Source organism: Alligator mississippiensis, chromosome 11 (genome assembly GCF_030867095.1).
Source record: "Alligator mississippiensis isolate rAllMis1 chromosome 11, rAllMis1, whole genome shotgun sequence".
NCBI classification, from domain to species: Eukaryota; Metazoa; Chordata; order Crocodylia; family Alligatoridae; genus Alligator; species Alligator mississippiensis.
This window is the reverse complement of record NC_081834.1, coordinates 59,123,964-59,141,100: the sequence shown is the minus strand read 5'-3', so window position 1 is coordinate 59,141,100 and position 17,137 is coordinate 59,123,964. Positions and strand designations below refer to the sequence as shown.

The 17,137-nt window shown below is 59.4% G+C and overlaps 1 pseudogene; it reads left to right on the top strand.

Moving 5' to 3' along the window:
• Positions 1-4,092: 4,092 nt before the first annotated feature.
• Positions 4,093-6,075, top strand: LOC132243709 (E3 ubiquitin-protein ligase TRIM39-like; annotated as a pseudogene).
• Positions 6,076-17,137: the final 11,062 nt, after the last annotated feature.

Genomic DNA, 17,137 nt, shown 5'->3' with positions numbered 1-17,137 from the left:
GATTCATGTGTAGGGGATCAACACCAAGTGTAGCAGAAAGCTTTGGTTTTCAGTATGAAGTTGGAAGATTTTAAATGGAAAAAAATTTCTTGGATTGCCAATCCTGCTTGATGGCAGCAGTGGTATTACGATATGATGCCCCCACCCCAGGGGGCCCCTAATCACCCCCACACTCTGACACCCCTAACCATGCCCCACATGGCATGACACCCCGCCCTAGTCCACGTCCTAGTGTACCTCACCAACGCTGCTACCCCCATTCTGGCACAGACCTCCACCCACTCTGGCCCCTGCTTCTGTCCTACAGCTTCTTGCCAGCCACGCCACCCTGCTCCTCGTACCTCTGAGGTGGGCATCTGAGAGACACAGGGGCAAGCCATTGGACCCAGCAGCAGCACGTGGCTGGGGGAGAGGAGAGGTCTAGGCAGGTTCCTGCGAGCCCCAAAGCCCTGACAAGAGCTCCCTGCAGGGCGCTCAGGTCCCGCTCAGACACCGGGGACAGTGCTGTGCTCTGCCTGTCTATCAAGCTCCCTGTGGATCGATTATTTATGGAGGACTCAAATTTTTCACAAATGTTATGGGCCCGTGGTTTTTACTGTATATTTTATGGGACACCAGTAGAGTTACAGAGAGTTGGCAACCATGGTACTAACTGACTCGTGACTTTATTTGCTCTCCTCCCCTTTCCTTCCTGAGACCCTTGGCAGAGCTGGGTAAGTTGTGGTTTTGGTTTTTGCAGTGTCTTTTCCACTGACATGTGTCCTGTGGGGTTTGTGCCTGGTTGTGTGACCTCTGTGACCTCTGGTTTCTGGTTATTTCAGAATTTGCCGGAGCCCAACAATATGCAGGTAAGTGGAGCCAATGCTTCATCAGAGACTCCTGGTCTTGTCTCCCCAGGGACCTTTGCTTTCTGCTCTGCCCTGACACCCCTCGCAAGCACTACCAGGCGGAGTCACAATGTCCCTGCCTGTGTGCACAGGAGACAGGACGTTCCCCAGAGAAGTTGCTCTGGGGGAATGCTGCGGCCAACCAATTTCAGTGGGGCTGCCCTGGACGGGGCTCTTCAGCCTCCTGCTAATGAGGGGTCGAGCTGCTCCCTGCTGTCACCGAGTGGAGGAATCGCCCCTCCAGTCCCCCTCTGCTGTGACCAGGCAGCGCTCCCCCACCCCACCCCCATGTTTCATTTATCACTGAGCTGGGACCTGGGCTGCAGACATGCCTGACCCAGGAGGACCTGCTCTCTTTGTCTCAAGTGTCCCTGCCACTGCAGGCCATGTGACTGGCCATCTCACCTGGCAAGGGCTGATGTCATTTGGAAACATCGGCCCACAGCCAACGGGGCTGCTGGTGGTGGGATTTTAGTGATGAGGTCACAACGGGTGTATAAAAGGGGCCACATGAGGAAGGGGAAGGGGACATATTTTGGGAACATGGAGCAGGCACACGGGTTGTGCAGCTCTTTCAGACTCCAGATCCATGTGCGAGTAGCTTACCAGAAACGTACCCAGGAACGGTGTTCTTGGAGCGTGTCACAAGGCTACCAGGCTGCTTCTGTTTGCTCAGATGTGCTCTTCGGATACTTCGCTGGCTTGTCCCCCTCCCTGAGCCTCCCCTCCCCACCCAGTAAAGCTATCCGCTATAGCAAGCTTTATGGTACATGGTTGAGATGGAAGGGACCTGCTAAGGTGGGCTCGGCTTTTTACTTCCCCCCTGCCCAGGAGGTGACAGGGGAGTGCTTCAGGCCTATAGAAGCACCCCAGATCCCCAAGGACTACAGGGCCTGTGTATCCCGGGTGGCACAGGGCCCAGACAGAGACCTGAGTCCGGGTGGTGGCAGCATTTCCCCAGGCTTGTGGGTGTGCTGCGGAAAGGGGATGGCCAGGCGTAGGCACCCCAGGGACACACCTGGAGCTTGGTAGCTGGTCGGGTGCAGTGATGCAGGTGGCTCAGCACAGGAACACCCCCACTGGCCCGCCACACCATCCATGGGTCTCACCACTCCTCCTTCTCTGTCTGGTGCAGTGGCAGGTAGTGGGCAGAGGGCCAGGACAGCTGCTTATTTTTAGGGTCACTGGGGTGAGGAACAAGGCTCCAAATCTCATCCACCAGAAGTGTGAGATCTCCGCCAAGGGAGAGAGGAGCTGCACCACATCTGGGCCTTTAGTGCCCAGGCAGCAGGGGAGATGGACACAAAGGGAGTGTGGAAGTCAGTGGGGCTTGGAGAGCTGCAGGGTGAGGGGTGAGGAAGGGGCAAGAGCAGAGCATGGAGGGTGGGGGAAGGGAATCTGGCCTGGATGATAAGATAGAAAATGACTGATCTGTGGTGCTGGGGTCAGGAGAGAGAAGCCCGGTAGGAGGGTCGTGTTGCTTTGGGGGCTATAGAGCTGAGAGGATGGAGCCACAGTCTGCAGGTGCTAGGCAGCTCTGGCCCCGGGGCTTGGCTGCAGGCTGGGGAAGGAGGAGATGCTGCAGTCAGGGGCACCTGACTGGCAGGAGCATCAGCTCAGCCCTGCTCCCCTCCTTCCTGGCTGCCTGGGAGGGGCAGCAGAGCCCCCCGAGCCCCCATGGGCCCTGCTCTGCAGGCTGCTCAGTGGACTGGTCTCAGGGGGCTCCTGGCTGCAAGGTGCTGTTCCCAACCATGGCTCCCAGCACAGCCTGAGCACCCACATCCCAGTGCTGCAACAGCGACAGGGCAGGAGCCAGCCTGTGCGGCAGGGAGGGCGGCAGTGGGCTGTCCGGCTGAGGGGTTGCTGGCTGAGGGCTTCTTCTTCCAGCCACGCAGCCAGTATGTCTCTCCCTCCCTGCTGCTTCCTCCTGGTGTCCTTCGCTCTCTTTCCCTGACACCCACGTCGTCTCCCAGCTGCCGCCAGTCTGTGCCCAGGTGCTCCTTTTGCCTTTAGTGCCCAGGGAAACCCCTCTCCTTTTCCCGCTGGCAGCTCTTGCTCAGGCCGTGTGTGTTTCCTGGGCTTTGGACGGTGACTTCTGTTACTCCAGGTTCCTCCCTCCAGGAAGGGGCTTCATTGCTCCTTCCCTGAGGCAGCAGGGAGGGCAGAAAGGAGGCTTCAGCCAAGCCTGGGGTTGCCCAGAGAGCACAGACACACCAGTGCAAGCACCAGCCCCTCCAGGCAGCAAGAGATGCCGACCCAGATGCCTGGGTCCCTGCAGCTGTTCTGTGCCCAGGGTGGTGCAAACCAGCAGTCAGTGCAGGCCTGACCCGCACAGAGCTGAAGCCAAGTATCCATTTTCACTTGGGTCTGGTACAAACGTGCCTGGGTCTGGGAGGGTCAGTCCCATAGATCTTAAATGGCTTTGATAGCCCAGGTCAACTCTGTTGTGTGGGTGACCCCTGGGGCTGTCATGGGTGGAAGAGACTCTTCAGGAAAACAGCATGCCTCCCTCCTTACACGGATGCACACGCCCAGCCATGCAGAGCTGTCACCGTCCCTTGTGGGTCAGATGATCCCGGAGCCAGAGTGACTGTGGGGAGGGACTGCGCTGGGCCACTCTGTGCCCAGATCGGGGAGTGAGAGCTCGAGCCCGAGCTCTGCGTGGATCCCTCAGCCCTGCTCTGGTCCTGGCTCTGGCAGGTTGTTGAGTGAGCAGGGGATGGAGAGCACACACGTTCCCTGGGGTTGTGGGCCAGTCCCTGCAAGAATTGTATATGCGTGTGTGTGTTGGGGGGTCTGCCCATGCATGCAGGGGGCTGTGCATTTGGGGACAGACAAGACACTCTGGGAAGAGAGGTTCAGTTGGAGCCGTCTTTGTTTTTTTGCCTGGTTTTGGGTGAGAGCAGGGGCCAATTTCCTCCTGCTGCGACATTTCCAATGCAAATGTCACAGCAGATTTGGGGAACAGAGCACAGGGGATATTTTTTTGAAGTACTCTGAACAGATCCCCACTCCCAAGCTGCTCACCCTCCCCATCCTGCCCTTCCATAAGTGCTGGGGGTCCCCTGTTGTTTCCTTGGCCTATCCATGTCCTATCAGAAGCCTTTGGGGTTTGTGCTCCTAAGTGTTTCCAAGTGTTTCCCCAGAGCAAGTGTAACTCAGATGTGTTTCAAAACTGCCATCTCTGTGTGCAGCATCTGGCACAATGGAGGCTGGCCTACAGCAGCTGGGCCCCACGGGCATGGGGTTATCCAGTACTCCGGGGACAGAAGGCCCCAGACCCAGCAGTGCCCCAGGGCTGGTCTGCACAGGGCGTCCTTGGCCCAGTGCAGTATTTGCAGCGCGGACCCCTAGAGCAGATGCACAACAGGGGTGAGCTGGGACTTGTGCCTGGTGCAGCTGAGCCCAGAGGGAGGGGAAATGCCTCTCCTCACTCAATGGCCCCAGAGTCATGAGCAATGGGCCCTGTTCTGCGGTGCTTAGTCCCCTTGTCAGTGCTTCCCCACTGCCCTTCCCCTTCCCTCCCCACCCCGTGCACCCAGCCCCATGCATGGCCCTGCGTGGGCTGGGCTCTGGGGAGGCGCTGGCTGTGGGGTGCCCTGGCTGCAGTCCTGTGCCCACAGGGCTGGGCACATGGGGGTCCCCGCTGGGGCAGAGCAGCCCAGCCTGGGATGGGCAGGGGCAGGCACCAACCAGCTGTCAGCCGCAAACCGAGTGACCCAGGCCCAGAGCACAGAGACCCCTGGGCCCTGCCCTCTGCTCCCCCTGCCACCCCTTCCTCCGGGCAGGCTGCTCTGCTGGGCCCCTCTGCTCCCTGCTGTCTCCCAGCCCGTCCCCCCTGTCCCTCCAGTCTACCTCCTTGCCCCTCCTCACCCCCTTCCCAACAGCGCCTGAGGCACCAGCTCATGGGGAAGGCGCTGCCCCTCTTGCCCCATCACCCCCGAGCTGTGCTAGTGGGGCCAAGCAGCCAAGCCTGGGGTGGGGGAGGGGCAGGACAGGGACCTGCTGGTATGACATAATCTCATGCCCTTCCCCCACCTGGTGCCCACCCCATGGCACCCGCCCCTCTCTCCTCCCCCCTGTGGGTGCAGCACCCGGCCCTCTAGCCCCCACTCTGCCCCAGGGATGAAGAGGTCCGGTGGGAACATCCCTCTGTGCCCTGGGGCCATTTCCTGTTCTCTCCATTTCCCCTTGGGGCGATGGTGATTTCCCAGCAGGGACTGACCCACGATTCCTGGGATGCGGTGAATTCTCTGTGATTTTGGGGACCCGCCTGCCCCGACCTTGACCCGTGACTCTCTCTCCAGTAGACGTGACTCTGGACCCGGACACGGCTCATCCCAACCTCGTCCTGTCTGAGGATCGGAAATGTGTACAACACAGAGACACCCGACAGCATGTGCCCGACACCCCGGAGAGATTTGATCCTTGTCCCTGTGTCCTGGGCTCGGAGGGGTTCACGGGCGGGAGGCGCTACTGGGAGGTGGAGGTGGGAGACAAGACAGTGGTACGTGGGCGTGTGCAGGGAGTCTGTGCGCAGGAAGGGGGGGATCACGCTGTCACCTGGCCGTGGATACTGGGTCGTGTGGCTGGAAGATGGAGGACACAAGCCCTGCACCTCCCCCTGGACCCCCCTCCCCGTGCGCATGCACCCCAGGCGGGTGGGGGTTTCCCTGGGCTACGAGGGAGGCGAGGTCTCATTTTACAATGTGACCAACAGGTCCCATCTCTTCACTTTCACTGACACCTTCTCCGGGACCCTGCGCCCTTTCTTCAGTCCTGGTCTCAATGCTGGGGGCACCAACGTGGCTCCCCTGACCCTGTGCCCGGTCCCAGCCCAGCCCTGAGGGAATCCCTGTCCCTGCCATGACCCGCGGGGGGCACAGACTGTCCCCTCCCCGCGCCCCGACTGCCAGCCCCTCGGCGTCCCCAGGGTGGGGGGCAGGCTGGCGGGTCAGGGCTGGGGTCTCCAACACAGGAGCTGCTCCAGTCTGGACCCTGGTGCTGCCCAGGCCCAGGTGTCATCTCCCAATCCCCAAATGCAGGGGCGATGCTTAGGGGCTGCACACAGGTGCACGTGCACCCCCTGAGCATTGCAGTGCACTCCCTGCAAAAAGGTGCCACCGACACTGTTCGCAGTTTCTGCAGGCAGTCCATGATCAGCCCTGGCCGCCACTGATGCTGCTGGCGATGCCTGTGGGTCTTCACTGACCCCAGGTCAGCACTCACCCCCACCACCCCCGCCCCTGCCGCCAACAGTGCCAACTGCATCTTTGAGAGCTCCCCACTAACCACCACTGGGGTGCAGCAGCCGCCGATGGAGCCGTGCTCTCCCCAGCCACTGGGGGCAGGTGCCATACATGCCCACACGCATAGCACCCCCCTGGGAGGGACTGTCTCCAAACTCTCATCCTTCACTAACATCACTACAATCACTTTGGGAGTTTTATTTTGTTAATTTGCTTGCCTCTCTCAGCACTGTTTCCCTTCCCCCCTGACCCCATCCTCTCCCCTCCTCTTCTCTCCCCTCCCACTATTCCCTTTTATATTTAAAATAAATACCTTTGCATTGTACACCGGCTGTCTGCACATCATTTCTTACCCTCTGATGAGTGAGCACTTGCTCCTGAAAGCTGATGCATCTGGGATTCAGTAAGTCTGGTGGTGCTCAAGCTTTCTAGTGTGCGAGTCCAGAGCCACACACCATGGGCCTCATGTGGGTCGGACGGCACTAGTGTCCCAGGCCCAGCACATGTCATGTTGTGCCTGAGTGCCCGGGGGACAGGGTGCCTGGGGGTGGGGAGCAGCAGAGAGGGGAGATCAGCATCCCTAGCGGTGCTCCTGGCAGTGTAGCCACTAGTATTTTTTCACCTCCTGCCCCTGGGTTTGGTGCCCAGGGCACATGTCCCAGTCTCCTACTGCACTCTGCTACTGTCTACAGCTCCCAACATCTTCAAAATAACCGCCATCACCGAATCACTGGACCTGTGGGGATGCATGACTTGGCTCTGCAGGCAAGATCTGGCCCATGGGCCAGGAATTGTGGCCTCCTGAGTCTATAAGGTGCATCTCTATCCTGCTTCCTTTGGACTTCACGCTAACAGAGCTAGCTGCCTCTCTCACTACACAACAATAGTTCTCCAATATTTTTAGAGTCAAGATCCCCACTCATTAGACTCAAGGCACCCTCAGAAAATGCCTGCTCTTCCTTTTCACTTGCTTTGCTACTGAACAATAATATAGCAGTTCTTCTGGTGCAAAGAACTCAGAAAGGCCACAATGGATCAGAAATGGTTTTGACACTGGATTCTTATTGCAAAGCTTTGTGTTGCTTTTGTGAATCGCGTATAGGTGTTTGCACATCTACCAGAGCTAAGGAGCTCACCACACCTGGATGGGAAGCACTGATCCAGATCAAACTGATGTCAAAGTCCCTTTTCACCCCAACATCTCCACTGTACTGGGCCAGATACTGCCTGTGTGCCTCCATCACAGTCTGTGCTGGTGCCCATCACTGCTGGCCCGTGGGAACTTCTGATGGGCAGAGTCAGGAGGATCCTGATCCGCAGCCAGTTGCTGCCCCAGGGATTGAGGGGGAGAAAGAAACAGCTCCACATCCTTTTCCCTGTGATGCACCATGGCCAGAGGGACCCAGACACGTGCCTGTGTCAGCAGGGCCCCACTCAGTGTCACCCCCTCCTCAAAGAGGGGATCAAGGGTTGTGTCTGCTCTTGCTCTGTTTCTCATTTGAGAATCACTGGGGGATACTGGGAGGCATGGGGGTAACGCGGGTCCCTAGGCAGGTACTGTGACCCACTGGAAGATAATGGTAGGCACTGGGAGAGCACTGGAGCTAATGGGAGATCCTGGGAGGGTATTGAGACAACTGGGTTCTCTGGGCATCGGGGTTGTCCAGGTGCCCAGGTCCTCTGTGACAGCCCTTCTCCCCCCAGGATGCAGCTGTCCCACTGTGCACTGCTGGCCATGGTGGTAACTGGCCCAGTGCCCCCCAGCCCCTTGGCCCTGACAATGGACCCCGTGGCAATGCTGGTGCCAGGGACTGAGCTGGGTCTGCGGCTGTCCCAGAGCCAGGAGAGCTGTGACCCCTGAAACATGGTCCTGTTCCCCAGTGCCAGGGCCCTGCCTTGGGCCCTGCAGCCTGTGGCCCACAAGCACAGCCCTGCCCCAGTCCTGGGTTTGGCCCCTGTGGGAGGTGTCTCCGGGACCTGGGATGGCAGGTGGAGGCAGCACAGGGCAGGGCACAGCCTGGGTCTGCAGCAGGGATGCATGTGGCCAGGAGCGAGGCAAGGCCCAGACCTGCTCCTGCCTGGCCCAGCCCTGGGGGTGCGGAGGGGCACCTGGGTGGGCATCCTGTGGGGGAAGGGGAGGGTGTGTGTCTCCCAGTATCCCCAGTGCCTCCCAGTATTCTGGCAGGCCACTCTAGAGCTGCAATGTGTAGAGACAGAGGCCTGCAGGGTGCTCAGCACGGGACTCACCGAGGGCAGGAGCCAAGGTCTGGGCCCCAAATGTGGAAGTGCAGTGGAAATGAGCTACAGCAGAGCGATGCAGTGACACCCTGGTGACAGCCGGCCCAGCACGAGACTTGGACGCTGCGCAGGCTGCTCGGAGGCACTGCAGGATGCTTCGAGACATGGGGAGGGGGGCAATGGTGATAGGGGAACCTAGCAGGACACTGGGACATACTGGGAGTGTGGCAGAAATGCCACCGTCTGTGTCTCTCTCCAGAAACCTGTCCTGGTCAGCTTGGGACACTGGGGTCGAATCCCTAAGGGAGGGGGATTTTCCTCCCTGCCTACTTGACAAAAGCCTGGTGCCGAGGGTGCGGTCCCTCTGGTCACCTGAGTGGGGGAGGGAAAAGCCCCTGCTCCTCTGCCCAGGTAATCAGTGATGCTTTTTATATTGGTTTGCTAGTTGCCAACACTGCTGGCGTCTATTGGACTGGGCTGCTGAGGTCAGACAGGCGATACAAGGGCCTGGGCCAAGAAGGAGGAGAAGAAGCCATTTTTCCAGCATGGCCCAAGCATCAGGACACCGGGAGAGAGTCTGATCCATCTGAAACGCTCTCTCTGGAAATCTCCGAGCCAGATCTCTACCGTCTTCTGGATGATACTTGTAAGTATTTGAAGGAGCGAGTCTGCCGTCCGCCCCGTCTTGCTCAGCACTCCCCTGCCTCAAGTAAGAAGAAGGGGAAATGAAAGGATGCTCTTCCCTGAGGAGTGGGTTAAGATAAGGCAGACCACCCAGTTAGTTGTTTCCAACGTTGGAAGTCTTTATTTTACTTAAAGACAAATGTATCTCCTTGCTAAGCGTCTCATTAGCTGGCGGCGGCGGGTTGGCCAGGCGAGGCAATGACTGGTTAAACTGGAGGCAGCGGACTGGCCGCGTGCATCAGTTCTGGGTTGCCCCTGCCCTGCAGCCTGGCCCGGAGCCGCTGTCCCTCTGGCGATGCCGGGCACCTCCTCGGGCACGAGCTCTCCTGCCTTTCCTCCTGGATCCGTACGGCTGGATCGGTGACTCCTCCTGCCCCGAGGGAAGTCTGATGACTCCTGGAGTACTAATAATGCCGGGAGACCGTAGGTCAGCGCTCCCGCCCGCCCCGAGCCCCAGCCTGCTGCAGCCTGTCCCGGAGGTGAGTGTCTCTCCTGCCTTCACCTGTGACTTCGTTTTGCCTACAGTTGCACCCTTGGTAACAGGGGCTCGGCTAAAGTCCCCTGTTACCCCTAGACCTGCTCGTGATGCACCTGCCCATGCAAGAAAGAGTGCGGTTAGCCTTGGTTATTACCTCGTCACATGGCGACTCGTGTTCATTTTTGCATCAGCCAGGACTCCGAGGTCTCTTTCCAGTGCTGTGGTGCTCGAGTGGGCAGGACTGGGGTCCCAACCTGCAACGAGCAGCACCCACATCCCAGCCCTTCCCCTGGCCGGCTGCAGCCAAGCTGCTCTCATTTCATATGCCAGCTATTTGCAACCCCACAGCAAGGATCTCTGCTCTGGCAAGATAAGGCCTGGGCAAGGGTGAAATAAGTGCAGGTTTATGGGCTAAATCAAGGTTGAAATGAAGGTGTTTGAAAGGTGTGAATGGGCTGTAGCTCCATGTTTTTTGCTGTTCCCGCTTCTCCTCCCCGGGCCCCTCCGGAGGCAGCGCAGACTCCACCTGGATCTGTTAAACTGTGGAAACAAGACACAGGAGACGTAGCAGCCGGAGGGACGGCAGCAGTGGGCAGACACTGACCTGGCACTCAGCTCCACCCGGGGTCACTCCCTGCACCGGGGGCAGGAGATGCCCCCTCCAACACACCGCCCACTGCGGGGTCCCCTGCGCTGCTTCCGGCAGTAGGGCTGTGCGAGTCGGCAGTGATCCGATCTGGCTTTGGATCTGGCCACTTAGGGTGGCAGTGATCCGGTCTGGAGCTCCAGACCGGGTTTCCACCTCGATCCGGCTGAAGTGGCTCCGAAGCTTCAGAGCCAGGTCGGCGATCTGGCCACAGGGTATAATGGGGAATCAATGGAACATCTATAACTTGGTTGTTTTTGTCCAATTTGGATGAAATTGGTAGGGATGGTAGCCTCTGTGGAGAGCACTAAGTGTGCCATGTTTTAAGAAGATTGGTGTAGGGGCTTGGGGGAACTGCACCCCAAATTCTTGAAAGCCAAACGCATGTCATGGCTGTGTGTTACAACACAGGGGGTCAAACCTGCAGGGGTGGCAGCTCTTACTGAGGTCACAAAGCCTGCCAGCTGTGTGTGTCCTAGACCAGGCCTGAGTGTGTGCTGGACCAGCCGTGTGTGTCTCGCGGGGGGACTCTGTCGTTTGGGGCCCTGCACCCCAAGCTGCCGACAGGCAAAACTCGTGATGTGGGTGGGTGACACTGTGTGTGTGTTAAGGTGCGCCCTTCCTGGTGCTGGGGCCTCTGCACAACATGGCAGTGTGCCCCACTGAGGCCTCCTCCTCCCCTACAGCCTCACGCCCGGTCCTCCGCTCTACCTGACAGCAGGTACAATAACTCAGCTGGCTCAACACCAGTAGCATCAGCATCGGCATCAAAGGTACCCACACAGAAGTGTCACAGAGCCTGTCGTTTCATACAGGAATTGACAGCAAGAAGTAAAAGTATTGTGTTGTGTTGTGTTGTGTTGGACATACGATGTTATTCATGGTGTGTGACGGCTTATCTTGTGTTTTTGTGTCTATATGTGTATTATGAAAAAAAAGGAGTACTTAAAAAAATGTATCTTTGGATGCTTTAGTGTTGCAAACCCCTTTGTCTGGCTGAGGAAGTACCTGCAGCTGGTCGTGGGTGGAAGGAATAGTAAAGAAGCCAGCAGCTGGCCTGGCCCACAATGCAGGTGAGAAAGCCAGTGAAAATGGAAATGGAGGTGTCGGGGGGGAGGGACAGGCTGGGGTGGGGGGTAGGGGGGAAAGGGGGTGTAGGAGCACAGGTAAAAGTGCAGAGGTGCCTGGGCTGTCAGGTGTGCGGCCGGGCGCAGTGTGCCAGGCTCCACTGTGTGCATTGAGTCCAGGAGTTTCTGTACCGACTGCCCAGGAGGCTGATGAAGTGCAGTCCATAGGCCCAGCTCTGAAAGGTGGTTTGTACAGTCAAACACGCACCTAAGCTCATCACCAGAACTGAAGCCACCTTCCTACAGCTCAAAACACAAAACCTGCCAACTCTCTCCTGTACCCCACAACCTGCCCACCAGAATCTAGCAAAGACAACAAACCCCGACTCCCCGTGGGGCACACTCCTCGCCAGAACAACACTCTGCCTCCAGTCTCTCAGGCCTGACCCTGAGAGGGAACAAATTGCAATGCAAACCACTTTTCAGAGCTGCGCCTATGAACTGAGGCTGGGCGTATGATCCGGGCAGCAGCCACACTCATCCTGCGCTGCCAACTCAGTCACTTCGCCCTGCGCCGGGCTGGGGGCAGGTCCCACCTGGCAGGGGCCACATTTGGTGCCTGCCCGTGGGGCAGCAGCCGCAGCAGTGGGAGTGGCACGGGAGCAGAGCAGGGCGCGGAGCGGTGGCACCGACTGGAGCAGCCCCCGCTGGCTGCAGCCTTTGGCCAGATGTGGCTGCACCTCATGGCTCAGCCCGCACCGCACCCCCTGCCTCGGACCTGCTTACACGAGCGGGCTGAGGGGCCTGGAGCTGGGACTTGGTCCCAAGTCGGTCACACAGGGACAGGTACCACTGCTGGTGGAACCACCCTTCAGCTCCGGTGTCTGCCCCTTGGAGAACAGCCCCCGCCATGTCTTCTTTTAGGTGGCGTCTGGCAGCAGTGTGGGGCCCGTGGGCTCAGCTCCAGCCCGCTCCCGACCAATGCTGGGGAGGTGGGGAGGGGGCAGACCCGGGGCTGAGCCGGGGGACTGGATGCTCCCTCCCATCGGCTGGTGCTGGGCTGCACCACCGGGCTGCAGGGGATGTCCAGGGGGCTGCCCAGGGCGGCTGTGGGGGGTGATCGGGGCTGTCCAGAGCAGGCTGCAAACACCTTTACCTTGTTTTACCTTTTGTCTTTCTAATTTCTCCCTATTTACACTTTCACCGACATCCTGCCACACTTATAGCTTCTCTCACTCCTTGGAGTCTCAGACCAGCAGAGACTTCCTATGCTTGAAGAAGGGTGACTGAGCCTGAAAGCTTGCCAAGAACTTTCTTCCAACTACTCAGCTGGTCTAATAAAACATACTGCATCTTCTCAAAGAGCCTTGCCTTTCTAACGCAGGGCTCTTGGCTTGGGTGAGCCCAGGCAGAATTGTGTACTGCCCCCCCACCCCCGCGACAGAGCCCAGCCCCTCCAGCAGCACACTCAGCTTTAAGACCAACACTTCCCCAGCCCACTGTCCCCAAAGCACACACAGCTGGAGGTGGATTAGGTCCACTCAGGTCCCCAACACCCCTTCTCTCCACCAGGCCTTTACGCAAGATGCCACACGACCATCCCCTTGGGGTGGCCCTGGCCTGTTTTCAGCCTCTTTGCTTTCCTCTTTGCAACTAGGAAAACTGCCTGCATGGTCATGGTGTTTCCCCTGTCAGGTAAGCAAAGGACTACACTTGATCTGATTTAATATATAAAGTTAAATATATTCATCCTCCATCACAAACCTTTCATCCTCCATCATAAACCTTCTTGCCCCGATGCCAGGGGGTGCTATCTGCATCTCCGACCCTCCCCTACACTGCAGCCCGAGGCAGCAGCCCTGGTCGAGGGGTCTCAGCTGGGGCAGGCAGAGGAGAGAAGCTCCAGGGGAAAGCGATTAAGCTAATCAATCATCAGTGCTGCTGGCCTCACCTCCATGTGTCTGGGGGATGTGCCCCCTGCCCCCAGCTCCCTGTAACATGCTTGTCTTGCCCCAGGGCACCGTGCATGTGAAGCTTGAGGAGGTGGCCCTGGAGAAGCTGGCACCTGCTGGGGTTTTGGGAACCTCTTGATTCCTGGCTGGAGCAGCCACAGCCCCATCCTGTAGCTGTGTCCCTGGAGGAGGCAGGGCAGGGTGAAACCCCAGACCTTCAGGACGTGTCACCGCCTGTGCCCAAAAGGAGCCCTGCCACAGCAGGAGTCAGGTAATGTGCACACGCAGGGGAGGGCCTGGGTCTGGGTGCCTGAGCGGCGGTCCTGCGTTTGTGGTAAGAGGCTTAAATCTCTGTCCCTTCCCAACTCTAGCATGGGAGGAGCCAACTGTGGAGCTGCAGGGATGGGGTGGGAGAGGGCTCTGCGCTGGCAGCAGTCAGGGGAGAGCCCTGCATGCTTCTCGTTGCACGTGTGCAGCACCCGGCACAAAGATCCCGTGTCTCGGCTGGGCCTTGTCGCGCTGACAGGTAACAGTCAGTGATCCTGTTCCAGCCGCTCCTCTCTCGTGTGCTCATGGCCCTCTCTGCTCAGGATCGCACCAGTACAGGCGCTGGGGAAATGGGCTTCCCTGGGGGTGCTTTTCGCTCTTCTCGCGCAGTGAACTCCAGGCCTCTGCCCTGCTGACGCTTCCCTTGACACAGAGGAGACCTGGGTCTGCTCCCATGATAACTCCTTGGGCTTGTGCGCCAGACAAGGCCCTTGTCCAGGAGCAGGAGCGTGGCGGTGGGTCTGCCCTTCCAGCAGCACGAGGCCCTGTGCGGCAGTGGAAGACTTTCTTGGGCCAGAGTGTTTTGGTGGGACCAGTGCCCCAACAGAGCAGCTTCTCCTCTTGTCCCGGCATCCCGCTGGAAGCCACTCACGTGCCTGGAAGCAGATTGGTCCTGTATTTCCCATGCCCTGCCTTAAATCACAGCTCCTGGCATGGCACCAGCCTCCCTTGTCTGCCTCCCACTGCGGTTCTGGCCTGTTCATCAGTGGGAAACTCTCTTTTGCCAGAGCAGTGATGCAGGAATCAGTGCTGCAGCACATCCACTCTTCCTCTTCTCCCCACATCACCCTGGAGACGCTTCTTTTGTTTCCCTCCCCCTTTAAACTGTGGGTGCTGACTCTGGAGTCCTGCGCGCGTCCCCCAAGGACCTACTCCGCACTTGCTCCATGGTGCGTGGTTCAGTGCTCAGCCCTCGGAGCAGAGAGGAGTCACTGGGGCTCATCTCCACCTTCATGGCCGGGGAGGTCCAGTAGGAAGTGTGAGAGACTTTGCCTCTTCCTTCTCCCTCCTCTCTCATGCGCTGAGGCCTGTGGCTGCCTCAAGCACATAGGAGTCTGGCAGAAGAGCAGGGGTTTCCTGTGCCAGCAGCACCAGGTCCAGCTGTGGCTCCTCTACCCCAGGCAGCAGGTGCACGGGCCTTGAGCAAGGCTGGGCTGCAGCCTCCTGAGGAAGGGCCTGTGAACCTGGAGCTGCAGAGCACCTCCCCAGGGAGACTGGGGGAGAGGGGTCCCTGCCACCTGAGCCAAGTGCAGAAGGTGCAGAGCAGGTCTCCGAAGCAGAAGGAGAGCATGGGGGGAGCAGGGCACCAGCTGCAGATGGGCGTGGGAGGGCAGCTGGGGAGAGTCCAGACCTGCAGGGAAGAGCTGGGCGATCTGAGAGACCTGAAGAGCTACAAGGGGAAGCTTCACTGGCAGCAGAGGCCACATTCACACTCAGCAGGAGAGGAGGGACTCTGGGGAAAGCAGGAGCTGGCTTCCTCGTGCAAGCAGCCAGGAGTGCCAGCACTGGAAGGTCTGGTCAGAGTTGGTGGAGCCAGAGCTCCCGGCCTCTGGAAGCGCTGCCTTGGCTGCCTCTAGGGACTGACCAGACAGAAGATTTTTAGACCGGAGGATCCAGGAAAGAGCCTCCGGGTCCTCTGCGACCCAGCCAGTGCCGGGGAGAGCAGGCCGGGTTCTCTGCCGCTGAGCTTACCCAGGTCCCTCGGACCCAGGCAGAGGCAGGGCAGGCTCGCGGGCGGCTGCTTGCTAGGACTGAGCAGCATGCCTGATGGGTGCAGGGAAAGCCCGTGTTTCTACAACACGCAGGAAAGTGCAATGAATCCTAGTCCCAGTCCCCTCGCAGTAGTGTCCGATGGGGATCCTCAGAGTGGATCCGGCCTGGCTGTCTGGAGGATCTGCCGCCTGCCCAGGGGCAGCGGGGAAGGGGGTGGGGGCTATGGGGAATTTGGGGGTGGCTGCAGCTAACTGTTCTGCTAACATCACTGCAGCTGGTGGTCGGGGCCACGACTGGTGCGCGCGGGGCGGGGAGAGGAGCACCCTGTAGCTGGCGGCGCTTTGCGGAGCACCCCTGGAGGAGGCGGGGCTGCAGGAGCCGCGTGCTCGGGCCCACTCCCTGCACTGTGCCCCCATGGGCTGAGACCCATACACAGGCGGGGCTTCTTTTTCTTGCTTTCGATTTCATTGAGGTTTCACTGGACTTGCGGTGCCGCTCCCCCGGGCCGGGCGCTGCCAGTCCTGCTCCCCCTCCCCAGGACCTGGCTGGTGCGGAGCAGGGGGCACAGCTGGGGGCACGGAGCCGGGTCTGTCCAGGTTGGACCTGGCACAGCGGGGCTTGGCCTGCCAGGCAAACCCTGCCAGGAGGGGAGGTGACGCGGGCCTGAAGCCTCCCGTGCCACCCACCCCCATTGCTCCGCTGCCTGGCGGTGCTGGGCCTGGGCCTGGCGCAGCATGTGGGGCCCTCTGCTTCCCCTCTCCTGGTACTGGACAGAGCACACACACCTGCACACACACAGTCCCCACAGTGACACTCACATGCACACACACAGGCACATGTGCCCCTATCAATCTGCAAATCCAGAGTTTAACAAACACCTCCTACACCTCCCACCCTGCTACAGACGGAGGGAAAAAGCTCCCATTCCTCAGACTCGTCCCGGCCCCGACGTGATCTCCAGGGGTGGGTGTCTGGGGAGGGATTTGTACCTCTGCAAAGCCTCCGATTCACGTTCAGCAGCAGCTCAATAAACCAGCCCCACCATGTGCCTGCGAAGGGACTGAAGTGAGGGACAGGAATATGTGACTTGTCACAGCCCCACAACCTGCCACAGCGAGGAGGTGAAGGGGCCGTTCAGCATCTAGAGACGACTCCTGCAGCACCGTGCACCTGGGCACGAGCAGCCTGAGCCCAGCGGACATGGCCTAGCAGGACTGTAGCAGAGACACGGGGTGTGAGATTGTCTGTGGTTAATGCAAATCCCAGTGGAGCCAGGACAACCCTGCTAGGACAGGGCCCAGCCCCAGCCCTGCTGCCTGCACACACACTCGGGCCAGGCTCTGGGAGATGCCCCATCACCAGCCCTCAAGAGCAGCGTTGGCACGGCCCATTGCCTGCAGGCAGAGGGGAAGGGACTGGAGGCAGCTGAGCCAGGGCAGGAGGTTTCCAGACACCCGGGGCTGGGGCTCCACGCAGCTGTGCAGGACTGGCGCTCAGTGGGTGAACAACTCCAGACAACTGGGGGTCTGCAGAGGAGTCAGAGTAGTTTAGGGTCCCCGGGGTTGGGTCTTCCCCAGTTTGGGGTCGGTGTGGTGGCAGGACGCCAGCTGTGCTGTGGCCGCAGACTGCGCGCTCGTCCCCTGCAGCCCTCATCCCTGCAGGAAGAACAGCCACAGGCCGCACTGCATTGACCACGGACCTGTCCAGATTCTCCGCGTCCCTCTTGAAGTGCAGCGCCCAAAACTGGACGCAGTACTCCAACTGCGGCCTGAGCAGTGCTGCATAGAGGGGGAGCATCACCTCCCTTGAGCTATTAGTCATGCACCTGCTAATGCACGACAGGGTGCGATTGGCCTTGTGGATGGCCTCGTTACACTGCCGGCTCCTGTTCATGTC